Here is a 7,892-nt window from a genome sequence, read left to right as displayed (position 1 = left end):
GCTCACTGCAACCTCCACCTCCCGAGTTCAAGTGATTCTCCTACATCAGCCTTCTGAGTAGCCAGGACTATAGGTGCACGCCACCATATCCGGCTAATTTTGTGTTTTTAGTAGAAATGGGGTTTTGCCACGTTGGGCAGGCTGGTCTTGAACTCCTAACCTCAAGTGAACCACCCACCCTGGCCTCCCAAAGTCCTGTGATAACAGGCATGAGCCACACCCACACCCAGCCTGTTTAATAGACTCTGGAATACTAACCTATTTAAAAATAAATTAATACAAATAAAAAATAAAAAAACAATGAAAAAGTCTTTTATGATGGCACTTTCAAAAAATCTCCATAGTTAGCATAATAAAAATTTTAAACGTGCAATTCTATATTAATCTCCTAAATTTATGTAATTTGCTTAAAAAAGAACTACGGCAAAATTCTCAAATCTCAAAGCACTGAATATAGTGCCTTGCATATATTTGGCACTCCAATATTTGATAAGTGAATGAACCATCTCTAGTTCACAAGGCTTGGGGTTAGTGTATGGACTTCACAACAATGAAAGTGTTCATGACGCTGTTGAGGGCCTTTGTCACCTGTCACTATACTCTCACAGCAAACTCCTAATTGCTTTCCCTGGAACTGGGCTCCTCCAGCTCGGATCCATTATTCTCACACTTCTCCCAATTGTTCATGTACGTGCACACTTGGGGTGCACTCCGGGCAGGGCATGGGTGTGGGCTGCAGAACGTTGGGGAGACCTCCCCAGCATCCTGATGCCGTGGGGTGGGTTGCAAGTGAGGCTGTCTCCCTGCATCAGAGTCACTTGGGACTTGTTACAAACACAGGCTCCGGGACGCAGAGTCCGAAGGGAGTCGCCTGAAGTCTGGTTATAAAGTCGCTCCAAGAGACATTCCCAAGCTGCTGTGTCCCTCTCTGCTCTGTGCCCTCTTCCCCTGTAGCTGCAAGCCAAAGAATGCCAATTGCAGGAACCCTGGAAGCTAGGCTGAGCCAGGAAGGTTTCTAGCCAGCAGCTCCGAAGAAGCACAGTGCTGCCTGTAGCTGGATTTCCCACTCTTGTCTAGAACTGTGAGAGAATACAGTTCCATTGCTTCACGCCACCCAGTCCGTGATACTTTTACAGCAGCCCTAAGAAACAAACACAGATTTAAATGTAATGCTTACACACTGAATGACAATCCCCCACCACCATTTGCTTTTTTGGTTTTACCTTGGCGACGATATAATTTGAATTTGAACCACAGGGTGTTTTTGTTTTTGTTTTTTTGGTTTGTTTGTTTTTGTTGTTTTGAGATAGAGTCTCACTCTGTCACCCAGTCTGGAGTGCCATGGCTCGATCTCGGCTCACTGCAACCTCTGCACTTGCGCCTCCTGAGTTCAAGCTATTCTCGTGCCTCAGCCTCCCGAGTAGCTGGGATTACAGGCACATACCACCATGCCCGGCTTTTTTTTTTTTTTTTTTTTTTTTTTGGTACTTTTAGTAGAGATGAAGTTTCGCCATGTTGTTCAGGCTGGTCTCGAACTTCTGGTCTCAAACCATCTGCCCGCCTCAGCCTTCCAAAGTGTTGGGATTACAGGCATGAGCCACTGCGCCTGGCCAGAACCGCAGTATTGATGGAGCTCTGTGAGGTGCATACTCCTTTTCATTCCACTGCAAATCCTTCCACTTTCTGGAAACCTGCAAAATGGCGTACAAAATACACAAAGGGGTTCCCATTGTGAGAGCTATGGGGGCTTCCGGTTGGTCTCGTTTGGGGTCTGCTCTCAGCCCGGCTTTTCCTGTGATGGGGGGTGCATGTGAGTCCCCTGAAGATGTCTTTAGATCTGGGTCAGACGATCCCAGTACAACCACAAGGATGCTGCTGGCCTTGAAACCACACTTGTGACAAGGCTTTTTGTTCACAATCCATCCAGGTCCGGGGAAAACTGGGCTCATTTAGAAGAGTGCAAGGGACAGATTTAGGGAAAGGACGAAAGTTTCCCAAACATGGTGTGAATCCTGCTGGCTCTGGGATGCATGCTCTAACAGCAACACAGAGGACCACATTTCACCAGAATTATTGCTTTTATTGCCAAGGTCTTAGGTCTTTTGGACTCCAGTTTACTGATGAAGAAACAATTAAAATGCCTTGCATGAAATCAAAGAGATTTTGTTATCAGCTCCCCAGTTACCTCCTTGGCAGCTGCCTCTCATCTCTCTCTGGGATTTTAAAGCTCTTCCTAAGTCCAGATGCCCTGAACACTTAAAGATGCTTTAATAATAATAATAATAATAATAATAATGTTAAATTAAATAATAATTATAAAGGAAGTCCAATTATTTTCACTTGTCAAACATCTAATTATTAAAGCAGAGAAATTTATTGTTGGAACACATTAATTGCTGTATTAGGGGTGATGGTGGGGTGGGATGAAATATAAGTAGGTGTTGCTTTTTTATGTTAATATTTGACAATGTGAGGAATGGATTTCAGCAGATTAACAGCAGCATTAATGATATATCAGAAGCATCAGCTCTCATTTGTCCTAGGCTACAGCATTACATGTAACCATAACCATCCACTTACATCACTGCAGAGAAGTGCTAGACATTGAGATGGCCACACTGTACTGGGAGTGCCTTCAACACAGTCCTGTGACTGCCTCTGGGCCGACAACTCCCCCCGCTGCACAAGCCATCGATGGCATTTCTTCACTGGGCTTTATTATTGTGAAGAAAACCTTTTTATTTCTTCACGTGATTTGACACTAGGAATTATTAAAAAGAACTTAACAAAACCAAAGCCATGACAAAAAAAAAAAAAAAAAAAAAACCCACACCAATATGTTGTGAATGTATCAATTTTATTCTTGGGACTGGTTTTATTATTTTTGGAACTATTACAAGACTTCTGTTAAACATGTTGAATGTTAAGAGGAAACAGACTCTCAGCAAATGTTGAAAACCAATTACAGAAACGTCCCTGCTAGAACTAGAGAAACACAGGGAGAGACCGAGGAGAAGTTTGTCCTCCCCTTCTCCCACTGCCCAAAACACACAGATGGTGGAATTCCCATGAAGAAAAATATGATGATTACACTGTGGTTCTTATTCTTCTGTTCACAGGCAAAAAACCACTAAAACGATACTTCTGAGTCAAACCTATTTATAATGAGTTCAACATAGGATTATTTAAGGCAAATCTGATACAGGAAAAAGTCATATAACTTACAGAATGATTCTTTACTATCCACGAAGAAATCTTCACTAATAAATCAAATTACATTTAAAAACACTTAAATTTCAAATATTAATCCATGGAACTTTCAGGAGCACATCTGCTGTAAACAGTATTGTAAAAGCATGCTATCATGTACACATTGATTAAAGTACATAATTTCATGTACATAAATACTGACAAGATTGAAATTTTTTAAATTTCAATTTTGAAACTCTAAAAACTGATTTAGGAAAAGAATCAACAGAATAAAGAAACTTATTTTCAGTTATTATTCAGCTATTACTTTCCCATGTTCTACCATAAGTGAGGCTTTGTGCTAAGCACCAAAAAGGTACAGATGTGTAAGACACCATCTTTGACCTCAATGAACTTCCCGTTCTGGAAAGGCAAGGCAGCAGTTAAAATTCAATATGGTAGCCAGGCATTTGCAGTCCCAGCTACTTGGGAGGCTGAGCTGGGAGGATCACTTGAGCCCACGAGTTTGAGGTTGCCGTGAGCTACGATTGTGCCACTGCACTCCTGCATGGGTGACAAAGCAAGACACCATCTCTAAAAAAATAAAAATTAAAGACATGTAAAAATAATTTTAAAATGCAATGCGGTAACGGCATAATAGAGGCAGCCCACGTGGAAGGGGCTCTAGGAAGTCTTCGTATTCTTGGCAGAAGAACAGCATATGCAAGGTTGAGAGTGGTGGGTGGGTTAGGGCAGCAGTCTGATGCGTCAGAAGCAAGGATGCAGAAAGCAAAGACCACAGTGTAGACTGGAGGTGAAGGAGGGGTTGGACCATGATGGGTGTCTGAATCGGGCACCATCTGAGGAGGTCATCAAAGGCATATTCCTTACGGGGTTTTGTAAAGACTTTTAAGAAGTGTGGGCAGAGTTAAGGGAATCAACACGGCAAGGCTCCCAGGGCCCAGTAGCAGTGGGAAGCCAGGTCCTCCCTTAGCCTGAGAGGAGAAGATGGCACAGCCAGAGGCAGGCCGTGCGCTAGAGGCAAGGAAGAGTGGCCACCTGTTGAGCCCTAAGAAACACTAGAAAAAAGATCTGGGAAACTAGGTGCTTGTTATCAGATTTAAAATATTTTTAAATATTTGTAATATGTTTTAATATCTGGGTTTGAGAAATACCACATGGTAAAAGCTTAATTATGGAACTCCAGAAAAAAAAAAAAAAAAAAAGACATACCCATTAGCTAATAAGAGGCCAGGTGGTTCTCTTTAGTAGGGCCTGAAGAGGTGTCTCCACTGCCCCTGGAGCACCTCGGGTGTTAAGACACTGGGCACAGCCATGCCTGTCACCCCGATGGCAGGGTGACTCGATGGGTCGGGCTTGCCAGCTGTTGTCCCTTCCTCCATGCTGTTCCCTAGATGTCACTTCACTGTACAGGAGCTAGAGAACCAGTTGTTGGCCAAAGATAAAGAGAGCTAAGTGATAAGTGGGAGGATGTGTGCATACAATCTTTTTCTCCCTCTCAGCCCGAACATCAAATCCTCACACTGATCCTTAATCACAAAAGTTAAACAGACTTAGCCAACTCAATTTTCAGTGATAATGAGCATCGAAAATCACATGGATTAATAAGTCACAAATGATCCCCTTCAGAATAATTTTATTTCTAACTTCTTAACCCACCTTATAGATGCCGTAAACAAGCAACAACTGGGATTGATCTGAGATTGACTACACTCTTTTTTTCTCCTGTCTTCAGCAGAGCTACAGATGAGCGCTCTAATGGTCAAAAACTACAGAACCAGTGCCTAAAGAGAGAGAGCACAGGAACTGTAAGGGGTAGCAACCCATTAGCCTCGATTGCCATTAGTGATGTGCCAGGTCTTAGCCAAAGGTACAGACTGAAGAAGAGAAGCAAAAGAAAATTTTAAAAACACAGTCCTTCCTCTCAGCCATGCTAATGAACCTCCAACATTCCTGTCTCTTGCCCTCTCGGTTCCTCCTCCCTTCTCCATCTTCTGAAGGTTTGGGTGACTTGTAGGCATTCAGCCAACAACTAAGTGACTGAGTATGCTAACACCTCTTCTGGGACTGACACATTAGATGCCATAACCACAGCCAATAGGCATAGAGTTCTATGGAGCAATAGGTCTGAAGGAAGAAAAAGAGGGGGAAAGGGAACAGAGAGACAGGAAGTGGAAAGACTTACCCAGGCACCACTATCCATGCCAAGGGTCTGTTTAAAAGAGCACAGAAGGCTGGGTGTGGTGGCTCATGCCTGTAATCCCAACACATTGGGAGGCCAAGGCGGGAGGATCACTTGAGCCCAGGAGTTCAAGACTTAGCCTGGGCAACATGAAAAGGCCCTATCTTTTAAAAATGTGAATAAATTAGCTGGGTGTAGTGGTGTGTGCCTGTAGTCCCAGTTACTTGGGAGGCTGATGCAGGAGGATCAACTGAGCCTGGGAGGTCCAGGCTGCAGTGAGCTGTGATCACGACACTGCACTCCAGCCTGGGATGACAGAGCAAGACCCTGTCTCAATCAATCCATCAATCAGTAAGAGAGGACAGAAGAAGAAAACTCGAGGGGATAATACTGTTAAAAATTACACAGGTGCTTGACTTAACAGATGGCCATCTTATACTCACACAGCCACCTGAAATATAAATGAATGAAAAGGCTAATGCAAAAATGTTTAAATTAGTAAACTGTCCAAGAGGTCTGATCAAAACGAATTAATAATCTCTAAGTTGAAAAATAAATATTCATATCTATAGTTATAAGTCTGTTTAGTGAGTGATTGAAAATACACAGCCACAGGGCTTTGAGCAATCAGTTAGGCTGGAATCCCAGTTCTATATTCACCAACCGTCAGACCTTGGGCAAGTTACTTAACCTCTAGAGCATCAGTTTCCAAATCTTTAAAATGGGATAATTGTACCTGCCTCCTAAAATCTTTGTGAAGATTAAATAAAATACTTAGATTGGTGTTTGGCATACACCAAGTGTTCCATAAATATTATCACTCTATATAAAGTTACATATTGAATACCAAAGCAAAAATCCTAAGGAAAACACATGCTGGAAAAGTCTCAAACTTATTTTTTTGAGGCATTTTGTAACTGATAGCCTATACATATTGCCTAATGTTTGGGTTTATTATAAACAACTTTTTATTTCACTGAGCTTAATTTCTAAATTTTAATCACTCAGTACCTTTTAAGTAAAACCAGTTTAATTATAAAAATTAAGAATTTAAGCGCTAGGAGTTTAAATAAAACTAAATCTGCTTCACTCACACAACTATTTATGGTTCACTTCCAGGGACAGCTATCACAAATCACGCTATTTCTGCTTCTTTTATTCCTGTATTATGAGGGATGAGGGTGAGGCGTCTAGAAAACTATCATTTGAGGAAGCTGTAACTTTTTACAATTTTCCTTATATCTCTTCTCTTTTCCATACCAAAAAAAAAAAAAAAAGACATATTGCATTACTATAAATTTGAGGAAAGTCTGTAAATTTAATTAACATCAAATCTGGTTTAGTGGAAATCACTCTAATAAGAAATGAGGTCATGTCTCTTGCAATGAATCATGTCATTAAATTTATCTTCTTTCTGAAGTCTTTCCTTCGTTTGTCATTTCTAAGTCCTTAATTGTTGTTGATTATTCAAATAAAATCAGTTTGTTTTAGTTTTGAAAAGATATTAAACTGATGCTAAAAAATCTCTCTCTCTACACGTCTGCTTTTAACTTTACAGTATTTTTTTCTAACCCGTTTTTTTAAAGCAAACACCAAGTTTACTTTATTCAAAATTCTCATTTATCATGTGTATCTCTTATTTCGCGGGTGTCTTCACATATTCCTCTACTGTTTTAATTTCCCCCTTTTTTTTTTTTTTTTTAAAGAGACAGGGGTTTAACTATGTTGTCCAGGCTGGACTCAAACTCCAGGGCTCAAGTGAACCTCCCAAGTAGTTGGGACTACAGCATTGTGCCCAGCCTAATTTTCATTTACTCCACAATTACACTCTATAAGATTACAACCTCACTTAAATAACACCCAGGTATTTTCAAAGATAATCTTGGGAGAACTATCATCACCTCAAGGGCTCTTTCAAAGGTCTCATCTACTCCAAGGCCTTGAGATACGATTCAATCCATAGGACATATCAAGATTTCAACTCTAGTCAGAATCAGTATTTTAACAATGGAAGCAAACTGGGAAAGCTAACCAGTCTCGCGTCTTTACACACATGGAAACTAAGACCATACATATTATAGTTACTTTTGCTTAACATTTTACAAAGGACATTCAGATGACTTATCACAGGTCCTAATTAAAGGAATCCTGAAGACAAAACCAAGTCACTTTCATAACACTTGACCCTTTTCAACTACCTTAATATTTTTCATCTTAGTTTAAAGGAAACCTTTATGTCAAATCCAACTATTTTATCTCCTTGTTAAAGCTGAGCTTGTATTTTAAATCAGCACCTTTATGCCAGTCTCAGAATCTCAAAAAAGTTACATTTTCCCCTACGGTGTTCCCACCACTGAATGGCCCCCAGGCGGGGCTTTCCCAGACCCTCGCTCCGCACCCATTTTGATCCAGGGAGGGGCGGCCGGGCAGGGACTGAGACGGCCGCGACCAGACAATGTCCTGCATTCACCGTGGCCTCGGCCAATCACAGGCCGGCGCC

This window comes from Mandrillus leucophaeus, unplaced genomic scaffold, assembly GCF_000951045.1.
Source record: "Mandrillus leucophaeus isolate KB7577 unplaced genomic scaffold, Mleu.le_1.0 Scaffold236, whole genome shotgun sequence".
Taxonomy (NCBI): Eukaryota; Metazoa; Chordata; class Mammalia; order Primates; family Cercopithecidae; genus Mandrillus; species Mandrillus leucophaeus.
Note: the sequence above shows the minus strand (reverse complement) of the source record.